Source organism: Protopterus annectens, chromosome 5.part0, assembly GCF_019279795.1.
Source record: "Protopterus annectens isolate FY-2018-M chromosome 5.part0, PAN1.0, whole genome shotgun sequence".
Lineage (NCBI taxonomy): Eukaryota > Metazoa > Chordata > Ceratodontiformes > Protopteridae > Protopterus > Protopterus annectens.
The window spans coordinates 1006003309-1006020610 of record NC_056735.1 but is presented as its reverse complement, the minus strand read 5'-3'; positions in this window follow the sequence as shown (position 1 = coordinate 1006020610).

Sequence of the window (17302 nt, the reverse complement as noted above, 5' to 3'; positions counted from 1 at the left end):
GCAGAAACCCAACAGTGGAAAAAGGTCTGGTATGACAGGAATGCTCGAGCTAGAGACTATGCTGTAGGGCACCAGGTAATGGTTCTCATTCCTGTCAGACACAACAAGCTGCAGGCAGCCTGGGAGGGACCCTACAAGGTAGTAAGGAAGGTCAGTGATGTTAACTACATGGTAGACCTGCTAGACAGGAGACAGGGGAACAAATTGTACCATGTTAACATGATAAAAACCTTACCATGATAGGGTGACCCTGGTGCTGAGTATTTTCAATGGACTGCAGGAGGAGTCTGAGGGGGATCTGGTGACTGATCTCCTCAGTAAGGCTCAGACTTACACCTCAATGGAAGGGGTAGCAATTTCCCAGCAGCTATCCCCTACCCAGGTTCGAGAAATCTGAGCAGTGTTAAAGGAGTCTGGGGACGTATTCCCTGGGAAGTATTCCCTGGAAAACCAGTGTACACCCATCTGGTGCAGCACCATGTGGATATAGGACCCCAAAGGGCCTATTAAGCAGGCCCCTTATAGGGTGCCTGAGAGAGCCAAACAGACTCTGAGGGAGGAGATTCAGGAAATGTTGGAACTAGAGGTAATTCAGGAGTCCAGCAGTCCCTGGTCCTCCCCAGTGGTGCTGGTACAAAAGAAGGACGGCAGCACCAGGTTCTGTGTGGACTACAGGAAATTAATTAGTCACACAGAGTCAGATGCTTACCCCATGCCTGGGACAGATGAAGACCTAGAGCAGCTGGGTGAGACTAAGTAGCTTACTACCATTGATCTTTCCAAGGGTCACTGGCAGGCACCCTTGACTCCCAGTGTTAGAGAGAGGTAAGCCATTGTGATTCCTTTTGGCTTGTCTGAGTTCACAAAGATGCCCTTTGGGATGAAAAATGCCCCATTGACTTTACAGAGGCTGGTAGATCATATCCTAGCAGGAGCAGGAGATGTTGCCCTTGCTTACCTAGATGATATTGCCATCTGCAGCCATTCCTGGAAAGAGCACCTTCAGCATGTCAGGGAAGGTACTGGGCAGACTACAGAGGGCAGGGTTGACCATTAAGCCCAGCAAATGTTAGATGGGTATGGCAGAGATCTCCTACCTGAGACATATAATGGGGAGTGTTAAGATCAGGCCAGAAACTGCCAAAATGGAAGCCTTTCAGGCATGGCCTGCCCCTGTTACCAAAAAGCAGGTGAGGGCATTCTTAGGGACAGCAGGGTACTACAGAAAGTTCATCCCCAGTTATAGTAACATAGCTGTTCCTCTCACAGACCTGACAAGGAAAAACAGGCCAGAAAATGTAGTGTGAACCCCAACATGTGAGCAGGCATTCCAGAAGCTTAAAGAAGCTTTGGAAGGACCCCCTGTGTTAGCCAGTCCAGATTACAGCAAATCATTTTTTGTGCAGGTGGATGCTTCAAACTATGGGGTGGCGGCTGTACTTAGCCAGGTTTCCTCAGAGGGAGGAGAGCACCCAGTAGTTTATCTCAGTCATAGGCTCCAACCCAGGGAGGAATGCTATGCAGCTGTAGAAAACTAATGCTTAGCCATAGTGTAGGCACTGCAGAAACTTCAGCCTTATCTGTATGGAAGGAAATTCATTGTAGTTACAGATCACAATCCCTTAACATGGCTACATCGAGCCAGTCAGCAAAATGACAAGTTACTTAGGTGGAGCCTAGGGTTGCAAACATATGATATGACAGTGCAACACCACGGGGGGTTAGCAATGTCAACGTAGATGGGCTCGCAAGACAGGGAATGAGGTAAGGTATTCTCAGATAGGCTCAACCCTCTCAAGCAACGTTTCTCAAAGGTCACTTGAAAAACTAGTTTGAGTTTTTGGGGAAGGAGAGAAATGTGACACTGCCAGCCCAGCTATCTGGAATTTTGCAGATAGTTGTGTGTCATTTGTGAATATTAATATGATTCATATGCTTGTCTTACAAATGTAAGAGAACTATATATTATGTGTATATTAAACTACTGGTGCAGCAGTGTGTGTTGAACTGTATGTTATTTACTGGGCTTCAAGAATGTAACCACAGTGTACCCTACTGGAAAAGAACAGACTTGCATAGAAACTATATACCTGTGCAAAAGTATGTTTTAGTAGTAGAAGCTGGAACATGCAGAGTTAACTTGCAAAACTTCAAGAAAATAAGTTGAAAAGTAAAGTGTTTTATGATTGTGTTATCTCTCTGTAAGCAGACACGATGTCTAGAGCTAGAGGTTTTCCTATTGTCTTGAAACATAAATAATTACTAGGTTTCAAATGTAAACATTTTTAATTGTTTTATTACTTCCACTTCTGAGCAAACATCTGAGAGATATGTATTTTTCACACAGAAATGTTAAATTATGTTAGTTTCTGTTAGCCCGGGAATGGGAGGCAGGTCACAAAGAGTGATGTCATCCAGGCTAACCCAGTAGTAATATGTGATATTAATTTAAGAACTCTCTCGGAGAGGAAGACTGGGCATTTTGTATCTTTTCTTGGACCTAGAAGCATCCATTCAGCACTTCTGCCTGCATGTTGCTCTGTAAATAACTCTGGAGTACAGTAATTTCTCTTAGATATAGATAAGAACATAGAAAAGATTAGTTTAGATGTTTTCTGTATTGATTATAAACTGTCCTGCAATGCTGTTTTAAAATATTTCCTGTGATTCTGAACTCTGTAGTTACTGTGCTGTTTGAATATTGTCTTGTTCTTTTATTATTTATTATTAAATATCTTTAAACCTATATTTATGGTTGATATTTGTGAGACATATTTAAGCTCCTAGAGTACTTGCATATGTATTTGGTGACACTGTACAGGCCACTCCTAAATAGCTTTGGTCTTGGTCACAGTTACGATTTTGATAATAGTAACACTACACAGTAGGACTGGTCATCCTTTGTAAGGGCCTTAATGGTAGCTGATAAGTAGTGGTTGGTGGCAGTGATAACTTCCTTATAGTCTGGGCAGAAGGAGGCATAGCTAGTAAGCCAACATTCCTTAGGAGTGTCTGCGTGTTTGTAAATAAATCAAATCTCAAAGTGTGTGTGTGTGTGTGTGTGTGTGTGTGTGTGTGTGTGTGTGTGTGTGTGTGTGTGTGTGTGTGTGTGTGTGTGTGTGTGTGTGTGTGTGTGTGTGTGTGTGTGTGTGTGTGTGTGTGTGTGTGTGTGTGTATGTGTCAGCTACTTGGGCAGTGACATGAAGCACTGGTTGGACAGAGAGGGTGCTGGAGATATTGGCTTGACCACTCGGCTGAGATCTTAACCCTATAGCTGTGCCAATGGGGAGTCTTACTGGGGATCTAGAGAAAGAGGGAGAAGCCAGCCCCAGACTGACTGTGATCTCTGTGTGCTCTTAAGGGAAATTGCACTTTACTGTGTGTGTACTTGTCATCCTCCCATTGTGTACGCCCCTCACTGTTCCCAGTGGTTAGGATTGAGGCTCTTTGATTACTGGGCCAGTGCAAGGGCATCACATCCATAAAAAACAATAAATAACCTGTTAAGTAACAGTCTTACAAAGTTAACCACCTGATAAAAAGTATATACGTTCATAAACCAGATGAATTCTTTCTATAAAAGTCCATGAGATCTCATTGATAATAATACTGAGGTCAGCCAGAAGCAACCACTGGGTAATACTAACACAGACAGATACAAAGAAGTCACACTCCTGAAGGAATACTGTCATACTGCCAGGAGGTTGATAAATGAGGAGGTACCCACAATTTGCACATACACTCATGGGAAACCCATATAAGTTAGGAATTCCAGTTTTACATCTCTCCAGCTCAAACGTTGTACAAAGAAAATAAGGCTACCTTTCCTCTATGAATATCCTGTGGGCATAATTATTGTTAGAATCAGATCAAAATTGTCATCCAGAATGGTTTCTACTATAAATACCATGTCAGCATCATTCAGCAGGATCGGTATGATACCATAATTTTTGTATAGTGCAGTAGCCAAGACTATAAGAAAGCAGGTGTCACAGGTGTACAGGGGGTGCTGCAGTACTTTTCAAATAATTGAAGTAGGTCTAGGTACTTGTGGTTTCACTCATGGTTTGCACTAATGAATGCTGGCATAAAAAATGCTGCCAAAGGGATGGATTCATTAAGTACAAGGTCACAGGTCTGGTAAAACACAGACATAATAATAATGACAGTTCCAACAAGTAGGAGCACAAATCCATATGAGAGCAGGCCAACAGTTGAAAGCCTTAGTGTTCTACTAATGATACCAGTAAGTCGATCCTGGTGGTAAGGTGCATATCAAGTACATAAGCTATCGAAAATATCAGAAAAATGAAAACTTGAAAGCAAGTAGTGCACAAACTCCAAAGCTAGCAGGAGGACAGCACAGTCTAAAACTCTAGTTTCCCAAAATGCAAAAAGCAGTGACCAATTTGCATCTGTTTACACTCAAACTCAAGAACCATCTTAATTCCCACTTTGTCTGGCTTTTCTTCTTTAGACTCCTTCCTCTAACTTCAACTGCTGCAACAATCTTTTGTTTACCAACAAAGAAGTTAAGCCTGTTTTTTTTTTTCTTCTCTCAGATAAGCTTGAAACACACTGAATTTAAACCCTGTAGTACTGCATTCATTATTGTCTATTTTCTTAGCATGGTCTTTCTCAACAAACTTGGTTTTGCCCTAACTTTCAGCCATGCAGCAGTCCATTTTATAAGTCGTGGTCTTCCTTCTGATTTTCCTCTGTGATGGAGCCTGACTGGACCATGTTTACTAAGACTCCCTTGTCAATCTCCTCTATGACACAGCCATAAAGCTGGATTAAGTTTTACACACATGTGCCTCTGGCTATGACCCTATGTTGGTTTGCTGTCAAGGATGTTATTGCTCTCTAGAAAAGCAAGCAGCTTCCTCTCTCATTTCTCTTTATGATGCACTTAAGCTAATTGGCCTATAGTTCCTCAAATATTGCGCCCTCTCTATCTCCTCCATACAACTGTTCAAACCTTGCTTTCCTCCAGAACTTGGCACTTATTGTAGGGAGCAATCATCTGCTGAAAATCTCCATGAAGAGATTTAACATCTCTCATTCTGTCCAGAATTCTAAGGATGTTGACACCACTGGCCTTTGTATTTTATGTTCTGTAAGAGCAGACAACTCCCCTTTCAGCTCCTTCAACTCTGTGTTGTCTGTTTACTAATCTTCCCATCTGCCCTGCCTCTGTCCAAACATGGCACTTTCTTCTTTTTTTTTAAACATATGCATTACGTGCCTCTGATTTTTCTGTTCTTTTGTTATCTCCATACCAGTTCTGCTTTGCCAAGTTTTCTTTAACTGCATAACTAAAAAGGATTTTTTTCACCTTCCTGGTCTCTTCTGTCAGCAGCCTTTATCATGTGCCTTTGCTGCCCTTACCTCCTTTATTGCCCTTCTTCATACTGTGAATCCTACAGCTCTCATTTTCTTTCTTTTAACCTATTTTATGCCCTATCATTTGCCTTAATTTCTAACCCCTAAATTCAGGCCACATTGGCTTTCTCCTCTTTTTTACCTTTACCATTAAATGCAGCTTGAGTTAGAGGTGCCATCTCACAAAGTTTGGTCCTCAGTTTGGGTTCTTGGCTGGTATGGCCCTTGTGCTCATTTTGTCTGCATGAGTTATTTACGCTTTATTCTTCTGTCCACATCACAGAGACTTACTGTAAGGTGTGTGCATGGTGTGCGGGTGAGTACCATGTATCAGTGGGTGAATATGTGCATTGGAAATTTGATATCTTTTGAATGATTGATGTCCTGTCAAGAAATAGTTTCTTTGTTTCATGCCCATTGAATGCTGGGACAAACTACAGCTAGCCCATGACCCTAAACTGAGAATAAATACACGAATGAACAAATGAATGAATGAATGAATGAATATTAACAATAATAGCAAATGTTCATTTGGAAATAAATGCCTACATATTTAAAGACATTTGGATATTTAGCAAATTATATGTAATCTGCATTCCTTAACCAATGAAAACTGGTTGCAGAGGTTATTTCATGTTTGAATCCCTAAAAGTTGCATAGTTCTAGCAAATGAAGGACTAGTGTTCTAAACTATTGAGACACATGGAGAACCTGTGCTCCCTAGTCATGAAACCAAAATTGGAGACAGCTACAATAATGGATTTTTTAAGTTACCTTAATAATATCGCATTGTATATGTCTTACTTTTGCTTCCAAATGGTAGCCCAAATGAGAATTGGAGAACTGAAAAACTGGGGAGGACAGCAGCAGGACTGGTCTTTTTGTATTGAGATTTGTCATTGCCTTAAATATGATATTGACTATAAAAGATATATACAGCAGTATATTTTTTGTAAAACTGATATTCAACATAATTGTTTTAAAGTAAGTATGTATGGCAAATGGGATTGAAATTCCTTTGAATATACCTTATCATGATTCAGAGTTCATAAACCTGGTTAGATTATAGGTCAACATCCGAGAAGAGCAAGAACTCCCTTGGTGGAAACTGTAATTCAGAAGTGGCAGGAAAGTACAGTGCCCAGGAAGATGTCTACTGATGGGTCAGAGAGCTGTTGAAATGAGAATTTATCATGTGAAGGGTTTTGAAGCCAGGCCACTAAGGCTTTGCAACAGCTTAAAGTAATTAAATGAGATAAAAGCAAGTTTACTGTGCCTATAGAGCCCAACAGATAAAACATGGTGGAGACAGACTTATATTCCAGCACTCTAAGAGTACTCCTTGAACCCAGTTGTTTACAGAGGGGCTACAGACTTTTTTAAATAAATTTTATTTTGTTCACTGTTTTTTGTCATTCTATATATTTATATGTTTCTTGTTATTGGTTTTACACAATTATATTCCAGCATTTCCCAAACCACTGGAATAAACTTCTTCTGCATATGCAGCAGGGCAATGTCCTGTCTTCCTCTGAACAGAACATAGAAGAATGAATGAATATCCACAAATTTACTCCTAGATTGTGGTATAGCCCTCCTGGAAAAAGGAGGAACAGACATAAGCAGGATGAAGCATACATGTTCATAAGATTCGGTGGCATTGGAATATTTATGAATCTATGATTAACAAGATTAGGGTCTCATATGAGCTCACTGAAGACAGTGACTCTTAAGAGCACATCTTCCATGTTAGAGAGAAAAGATATTACCCACAGATTGATTGAGATAAGAAGTAGTGCTTTAATGTTTTATGATGCCATGGTAAGCATAATATGCTGCACTAATATACTTAATATCCTAGTTACACACAATTGTATGTATTTTATCTAGGGTTGGTAGAGCTGGTGCAGACTGATAGCTCTTAGATAAATACTAGGCTATCAGTCTGCAGGCTTTTATAAGTTTAGCCAATTATCAGAGGTCAGAATCAAACCCAACTTACTTTCTTTGTGAGGTTAAGACTTTAACATTATGCCAACCTATTTGACAACCCTCCCAGATAAAACAAACGAATGACACATTTTAGTAATGCATTAAGTATCAAAGTGACCCATGTAATGGTTACTATTTAGGAGGTAAAATCATTAAATATATTCAACAAAATCTTACTGTCTAATTGTAAGATATATTACACAAAGACCCCCAACTCTTTGGCAAGCAAATTTCTCTATACTATCTAGATGTTTTGGAAGAGGTCCTTAACTCATGGCCATAAACTGGCCTGCTTCATTTTAAAGGTGATCAAAGGCTAGAGGGAGTGTGATGGATAGGGACCATATCTCCCATAAAAATATTGTGAATATCTGAATAATACAGAACCGACAATATGCTGTTTGAATTCAGACTGATACACATTAATATATGAATCTAATTTTCCTTAGGAGTATGGGTTAAATATGCATTGCTGCCTTATTAAATAGCCAAGCTATGGCAAACCAAAAAGGAGTTTATGCTGTACATCTACAGATCAAACTTATAATTACTGGCTCCCCGAGATTTCACCTTCATTAAACTGAGCTCAGTGCCTTGTAGTGCAATCTTATAAACTGCAACTAAAAAGTATATTTATATATATATATATATATATATATATATATATATATATATATATATATATATATATATATATATATATATATATATATATATATATATATATATATATATATATATATAGTGATCAAGATTATTGTGTGTGTGTGTGTGTGTGTGTGTGTGTGTGTGTGTGTGTGTGTGTGTGTATATATATATATATATATATATATATATATATATATATATATATATATATATATATATATATATATATATGGGTCTAGGGGTCTATATTAAATAATCAAAAGCTCCCATCAGCGAACGTCATTACATCGAAAATGCCGGTAATCGATTTCCACTCTTGTGGGGGGGGCTATGCCCCCCACACCCCCCGCTAATTATATATACCAACTCCAAGATCGCACTACAGTGAGGAAAGGGCAAATTTACCGATCTTCACAGTATCATGATCTCACTATGGACAGTTTGGTGAATGGCATGTTCCATGTAATAGCACCGAAAATGCCATTTGACGAATGGTCCTTTGATTATTTAATATAGACCCTGGGTCTAGGACTATTCACTGAAAGCACATTTCACTGAAACACATTTGACTGTGCACAATTCACTGAAAGCTGAATTCAATGAAACACATTTCACTGAAAGTTATATATGGCCTTTTCTGCACTGTAGTGCGGCCCTGGAGATAGAATATATAGTAAAGGGGGTGTGGGGGGCAAACACCCCACATTGGGGGTGTGGGAGGCATAGCCCCCACCTATTTTAAGTATTTTGAACTATACACATGGATACTTGCAATTTCAATAAATTACTCTTTTCTAAACTTAATATATATCCAAACTATGTGGGGGGGGCTACGCCCCCTACATCCCCTAATTTGGGGGAGCGGTGCTCCCCACACCCCCCTTACTATATATTCTAACTCCAGGGCTGTACTACAGTGGGGAAAATACCATATATAACTTTCAGTGAAATGTGTTTAAGTGAATTGTGTTTTCAGTGAATTGTGCTTTCAGTGATTTGTGCACAGTCATTTGACTTTCACTGAAATGTGCTTTCAGTGAATAGTCCTAGACCCATATATATATGTATATATATATATATATATATATATATATATATATATATATATATATATATATATATATATATATATAGTGATCAAGATTATGTTGTGTGTGTATGTATACACACACACGCACACACACACACACACACACACACACACACACACACACACACACACACACACACACACACACACACACACACACACACACACATTACTCTTGTGATCTCTCCAGGATCAATGTCCTCCCTTTCCAAGGTTAATGCAATACAAACAGCACTTAGTCTAAACTAGCAAAACAGATAGACAGATGAACTTGCAAATATTTAAATTGTAGTATTTAGTTCTAATCACCATTGAAAAGGTAGAGAGACAGTTGCAGCTACTATTAAAATGCATAAACTCTTAAGCAAATTATTAATACTTCAGCCACAAGCATTTAAAGTTAGATAATTAAAGTATTCAATTGCAATAAATATGTTCTTTTTAATAAAATATTCAAACAGTAAAGCATTTACGCAAAGAATATCATTTAAACATTCATCAATCTGACAGAAAATGTTCGGAAATATAATTAATAGTGAAACTAAGATAAAATCTGATTCTGGTTAACAATACAGTGTGCCCTTAATATCTGAGATTCAGAGAGAGATTATCACCACCAGCACCAGTTACATATATAGATGCACACATATGTACAAATATTTCAAGTGCAGGCAATAATGCTCTTCTAACCAGTCAACATATTACTGCTTACTTTAATTTAATATAATTTGGTAATCCATTTTAGGTATAAGCTACTCTCTCAATGAACCATTTTGTAAATCTCTCACTCTTTTTCTGTCTACTGACAAATCTTGTCTTATGCCTCTCTACTACTTTTTAATAAGCCCAATTATTCCTACAGGTAGTTGTCTCTAAATGTCCTGTATACCAAAATAAATTTATCTCTTAAATATGTATATGTCAAATTGTAAAAGTTCAGAAATTGTAATCTTTCATAATAGTAGTTGCATCCATGGATGCCCTTTGGCCCTTTGTATAGCTATGGTGTGTTCTTTGCAATTTACTAATGTTAGTCTTCTTCTTCTTCTTCTTCTTCTTCTTCTTCTTCTTCTTCTTCTTCTTCTTCTTCTTCTTCTTCTTCTTCATTCTAGCCTGCAACATATAAAGAACATTTAATCATATTTGATTTCCTGGACTTTATTAATCTTTTTGTTTCTTTTTTATACAGCATATAGTTTTATAATTATCATTAAAAATTTGGTTGATAGGATCAGTGTATGTCTCTCAAATATCATATGTTTAGTTAATAATGTATTTATTAGCCTGCTGTCCTTCTGTTCCCAACAGGTCAATTTAGTCAAGTTCTTTTGCAGATATGCCCTATCTATAACAAATATTATCAGTTTTCCATCTTCAAGTCATCTGCATAAAATCTATAAAACTCCTTAGATAAAAAAAAAAAAGATATCAGAAATATACAGCCTAAACAACAATCACTCCAGCTCTGTGAGACACATTAACAGCAAGCTAAAATTTTACCAGACCATCTTCTATAAGATACTTTTCTTGTCCTATTTGCTCACTATGCAGCTATCTAATAAATATTACATTATTATTTAATTGCTCTAATTTATTGATTGGTGTTTTGTGTACGAATCTAGCAAAGGCTGAAGACATGTCTCCACAGTTTACAACACAACACACTATTACATTTATATCATTATACTATTATGGACTATCTTGTTGCAGGCAGTTACAGACCAGTCTTATTTTCAACATATGAATACCAATATATATTTATTTACTTACTAACATTTGTTGACAGGGAAAGTCCACTAGGTCAAAAAGTCCTGTTTTAAGTGGAAGCACAGGGAGAAAAGCTCCACAATTACAGACAATTTTAAATTTCAGTTTATATATTACAAAAATGTAAAAGAAAAGAAAAGCTTCAATAATTATAGACATTTTTAAATTTAAGATCAGACATTATTAATTGTAGCAGACTCATAAATTAAATCATAGACATAAGGTTGATATGTATCCAGTAGAACTTTTCAGTCAGTATGCCTTGGCCTTAGAAAATTATGATTGAACATTACATGGAATAATTTTATTGATAGTAAAATGTTACATTAAATAATAGAGTGGGTACAGAGGCTTAGAGAGGTGATAAGATTGAGTATTGAGTGGTAAAAAGGAAAATTGTTAGGGTAAGTAGCAAAAGATGATTTAAGGTGGTTTACTCATGATACTACAGAAACAGACTTGGTTATTGAGGTATAATTCTTTCAGTGTTTTTTTTGAATGTTATTATTGCATCTAGTTGAGTGATAGAGTAAGGCAGGGCATTCCGTAGTTTAGCAACTGCATGGGAATACAAGATTGTCCGACTCTTTTGTTGGGTTTAGTTACAGTTAGGAGTTGTTTTGTGGAAGACCTAAGGTTGCAATTTGGGGTGTAAGCTTGTATTATTGTTTGAAGGGATGGGCAGTAATTAGGGTTATAAAGCAATTTATGGGTAAGAGTAAGCTGTGTATATTGTGGGTAATAGGAGAAATCAAGCAACCTTATAGTTTTTATGGCCAAGCAGTGATCAGTGCGAGTTGGCATATTGGAAACAAGCATATGATACTAAGTCCCATCTTTCCAAGTCTGACAATATTTTATCAAAAATAACATTCTATATTATTTTTCATAACAGGAATGCAGACATATCAGTCTATATGACACTTGGTTTACCCTATTCCCGATTCCCTTAAAGATAGCTTTAAGAAGGGAATGCTTTTAGTCGGGAGGAATCTCTCCAAACTTCAATTACCTTGTGAAATATATATGTGATGGCACTGTAAACTCATGTCAAGGTGTTTTTAACTCATTATTACTAATTCTATCTCCTTCCTTTGGTTTGCTAGGATCAGGTTTACATACTAGTTCAACATAATTTAATTTAATTTTGGCATCTACAGTTAGCTAGATTAAATTAGCACAAACTGTATCTCCCTTTGTGTAGCCAATCTGTTTTGCATAAGATTTTGTAAATATATTTACAATCTGTTGTGTTTGAGAATAACATTTAGAATCTATACACAATTTATCTATTTCTATATATTTATTTCTACAACACCATATACATCTATAAAATGTATACCTGTTGTACTAATTAAAGTGATATTTTTTTCAGCTCTTTCCTGTTCTTATTTAAGGTTATGTTAAATTTATTTCAGTTTTCTAATTTATTGTTGCACCTCATTTGTATTTTTATATTTTTATCTGTCATCTTGATTAGGTAAGTTATTATGAGTTCATAGGTAAGTGCTAGGCTAGCTACCCTTGTGCGTCATTTTAACCTTAGCTAATTTCCTCTCAAAGGTAAAAATCAAACCCTGTACCTTGTGCATGTGAGATAAACACCTTAACCATTATAACAATGCACAACCAATATTTTTATGGAAACATATCCTCCTGACCATTTACACCTAGATTTTGAAGTTAAATATTTTTTTTTTATTTTATGCAATTTCCCTTTCAAAATTTGCTATATCCCTTCTATTGTCTTTTCAGTGAATGCATCACTAAAATTAGTTTTGTATAATGACTGTTTTCCTTTCAAATAGTATAAAATGTATCCTCTATACATTGGATTAAATTTATTTTGACAGAATTATATAGCAGCAATTTAACCTTTATTACCCAATTGGACATCAAAGGTGGTAAAACTTTTGTTTCCCTTTTTCTTTCCCACCTTTCTGCCATTGCACCCCATGTCCTGTCAGTACTGGGTTTACCAGAAAACTCCATGCCCCCCACCCAGATTGATTCCAGTATTTGTGCTAGGATGTGTCATGGATACAAAGAAACAGGGCTTGGCACATCTGAGCTTCCATCCATGGGGGCGGGGGTCTTTCTTATGGTCTACCTATTTCCCTCCATCCCCTTTGTGGCAGTGAGGTATGGTCCCTAGCTGAGCATGCAGTGTGAGCTAGCAGGGTATTGCCCTGCCTTTACAGTAGCTTACACAAGCCCACTTTCCACCCACTGACTATGCCTCCTCTAGCGATGTCCCTGACCTCTACCAAGGATCTTCACCAAGAGATGTCCAAGCACCATCCTATCCCTCAGTTAGGCATGACCATCCCATCCTGTTGCTCCATCAGTCACCTGAGCTGGGTCTCCCGGGTATTAGGCAGGGTATTTTCCCTCTATGTCACCAGAGAGGCTAAAATACATTGTCAAACTTGACTTGAGTTAACAATAATCTCCTTAGAAATATAATCAGTACCCAGTATGTTCTGTTCACTTTTCAGTTTGTTTACAATCTGCAACAATTGTTCTTCCTGTATATATGTTGTAAATAATTTTCTTACTAATATTGGTGAATCAATATTATTCCAGAATGCCTCTGATAAATTCAAGTTCCTAGCTATTATTTTTTCCTACCCATGTTTCATGCAAGACATTTATGAATGCTTCAAGGTTTTCAATATTTGACTTGTGTGGTCTGTACACTCCAGCAGTTGTAATCTGTGCAAGTTTGTCTTTATTATCAAAGTTACACAATCTATGGTATTGGTATTATCATCAAAGATGCAAGAATCACAGAAACTAAAATAGTCATTAATCTCTATTGTAGTACCACCACCTGATCTTTTGTTAGGATGTTTACTGCAGGAAAAGCATTTATACCTTAACAGAAGTGGTTTCAAGCCATTCTTTAACCATGTTTCACAAACAGCAGCAGTAGCAATCTTATTAGAAAGCAATAAATGTTACACTTAAAACAAACAAACAAAAACAAACTTTTATTCTAAACACATACCAGGACAGCTCCTGGAAGTCATGTGCAGTAAAGTGTATTATTTCATCTGCTTCCCATCAGAAATCCCAATCCCTCCGAGCTACACACTTGTCACCACAATAAACAGGACATGCTGGAGGGATAGATTCCTGTCCCAGAGACTTTCCATACTCTGGAATGAGCTACCCATCTATGTCAAGCAAAGTTCCTCATTAGCACTCTTCAAGAAAAATCTTGATGAGTGGATGAGAAATAGGAAATACACCCCAGGGATCATTTCTGTGACTCTGCTCAACAGGGGCACAGAAAAAAAAAACTCTCTTGGGTGGCGTAAGCCAGGGAACCTTGTTGGCTAGGCTTACTTAGGCCCTTGGGCCGACAGCCTAGTACCTACCTATGAACCACATGAGCAGCAGGCTACCATAGAATGATTCTATGACATACCCAGTTTACCCCATGTCCTTGGTGTGATAGATTGCCTTCACATATGAATCAAAACACCTTCTGAAGATGGTGCAGAATGGTTCTTCAACAGAAGTTGGTGACAAACACTCAGTTGTGTGTTTTGCAGACAGCCTCATCACTATCCTGATGTTAATACACCCTGGCGGTGTGCATGATGCTGCAGTTTGGAAGGTGAGTGCTCTGAAGGCATTCTTTCAATGGGGTTAGATTCTTGAGAAGGTTACTACCTGGTAAGTGTACCTGCAAACAACAAATGGGATCTGCACTCACACACTGTGCTGAGATAGAACCATGATGATGTTCTGTGCATCTATACCAACAGGCTGCTACAGTTACGCACTGGCGCCCAAGCTCATGATACCAACAGGCTGCTGCAGTTATGCACTGGAGCCCAAGCTTATGATACCATTCAGATCCTCATCTATGCCTGCTGAGAATACATTCAACAGAGCACACAACATGATATGAAACACTATTCTCTGAATGTTTTGCATACTGAATACATGATTCAGATGACTGGGCACATCCAGTCTGCACTATAGTACACAAAACAAAAGACAGTACAAAGTGACACTGTGTGCACCCTGTTGCAAAATATGTTGACTTCTAAGTAGGTTGGCCTCCCAACCCTATGTGTGGGTTATTTACCCAAGACAAGAGATGTCTAATAAGGAGCTATCATATACTGCTGAAGATTATCAGGATAGCAGAAGGAACAGAACATCCAAGCGTAGAAATGAAAGCTGCCTCTATGTATGCTGTTTAAGGCAACAGGACAGGATTTAGCTAAGAACTTTAAGTAATGACATGCCAGATCTAATCATATTCACAGAACAGCAGGGAATGTGTTCCAGTTGTTTCCAGCATACAAAACAACACATGACAGTCACATTACTCCATCTGTGGGTTGTACGTGAGGAACATTGTGCATACCATACAAGTACCTAAACTGTGATTTGCTGCAGCATTTACATACAATCAGGCAATCAATGCAAAGCAAAACTTTCTGAAGATACCTTAAAGGAACTAAACAAGTGGTACACAGGTAGTAGTATAAGTACAGTAACTATTGTGGACATACTTCTATGTCTGCATGCCCAACACTTGGCAAATACCGGTGCAAGACATAGTGGCAGATACATTCATTGACTATGTGGCCTGTAGTACATGCATGTGTCACAGCTGTCTGTTGGAGGTTGGCTGTGTGGTTAAAATGGAAGTAGCAGACCACAACATGCACATAGGCTGCAGAAATGAAGTGTGAAAGGAAATCATATAGCACATGAAATACCACCAACATGGTGTTTTGAATAGCTGCCATACTGCAAGTAGCACACTGTCAAAGCAAAATCTGAAATGTACAATCATGCTACACATGTGCCATACAGGGCGCAGCAGTGACTAGAGATGTACACAGCATCCCAGCCAAAAATTCAGTGGCACCTAAAACCAGGGTAAAACCAGCTGTCACTGACATACATGAATCCTATTTGAAGGTGCATTCATAAATAGAATTGCAATGTGATAAACTAGTGCAGACTCAGACTGTGAGGAAATACACTCAAACTAGAATTATGGGTTTATATCACAAGATAGAAATATGACAACATCGAAAACAACAACATCGAACTGTTAACCACAAAAACTTAAAACTCCGAAAGCTGAGAACAGCAATTTTTTTCCCTGGGGAAAAAATCGCTGTTCCAGCACAAAACACAAAACACACAAACACTACAAACTATGTCTAATGTGGGGAGCTTCACCCCCCACACCCCCCTACTTAAATATACCAACTCCGAGATTGCACCACAGTGTAGGAAATAGCGAAGCCGTGGAAATGGCCCACCAAATTCTTTCCCTGCTTTGCTGTTGTCAGTCTTCGAGGTTTTGGGTTCAATATCATAACATTCAAAGTTTTGTGACTTCTATGTTATGATGTAGACCCAGAATTATCAGAGTATAATGCAGGTTGGGAAATGCATGGAAGTACATATAGATCTTATATATGTGTTGTGTCATATGTTAATGGGACTATTAATTGCATAAGCATTTACTGTTAGATTGTGGAATGCATGTGTTATGCAGTACCTACAGAAAAATATGCCATGGGAAACACAGGCATGCTATCCCATGTGTACCTGTGCAAACAGTTGTAGCAAACAAAAGAAACAAGTTTTGTCAGTAATTACTTATATACTGTTACTGAATGATATGTAATGACTTACATAGTATTCACTGACAACATGGCCCTATGCAATGTGCATAGAAATGCAATTACATTAGAGTGCTAAATATTGTAGTCATAACATCATATTTACCATAATAGGATATGTGCCTTATACTGCCAGTGCAATTTATATTTAGATTTCAAACTTGTGAACAAATGTCTGTGACATTTAAAATGTATGTGACATACATTCAAAGGTAGTATCCCTATAGCAAAATAAATGTCAAATGCCACTAAAATTCACAATGTATTATGGTCAGCACAGTGGTCATCATTGCCACAGGTTCAGTGTGACACACAAACACACATATGCATATTGGCATACTGGCAATAGTAAAACTAACATAGATAAGATCACCCAGTCTGGCAGTTCATGACATGGTCTTGGCTGGCCCTGTAATGAGAGGAAACCTCTGTCCCATGGTGTTTTACTTCAGATCTAGTGGTGACACCTGATGTGGGAAACAGTAGGGGTCTATGCAGTTTTACATGGCATATTCTATGATGCTTCAGTTGGGGTATGAGCATGGAGACACGCAGCAGCTGTACATGAGCATTGCTACACAGGTAGTATGGATGAATGAGTGCCATGAGTAGGGTGGAGAAGTGGAGACCTCCTTCCGCCACATTATGACATGCTGCTCATATAGAAAAAAAGTCATGCATGTTCAGGGTAGTAGAGTAACATTGCTCAAGAAGAGTGGAGACAAACTGCTCTGTAGCATGCAAACTGATGCCA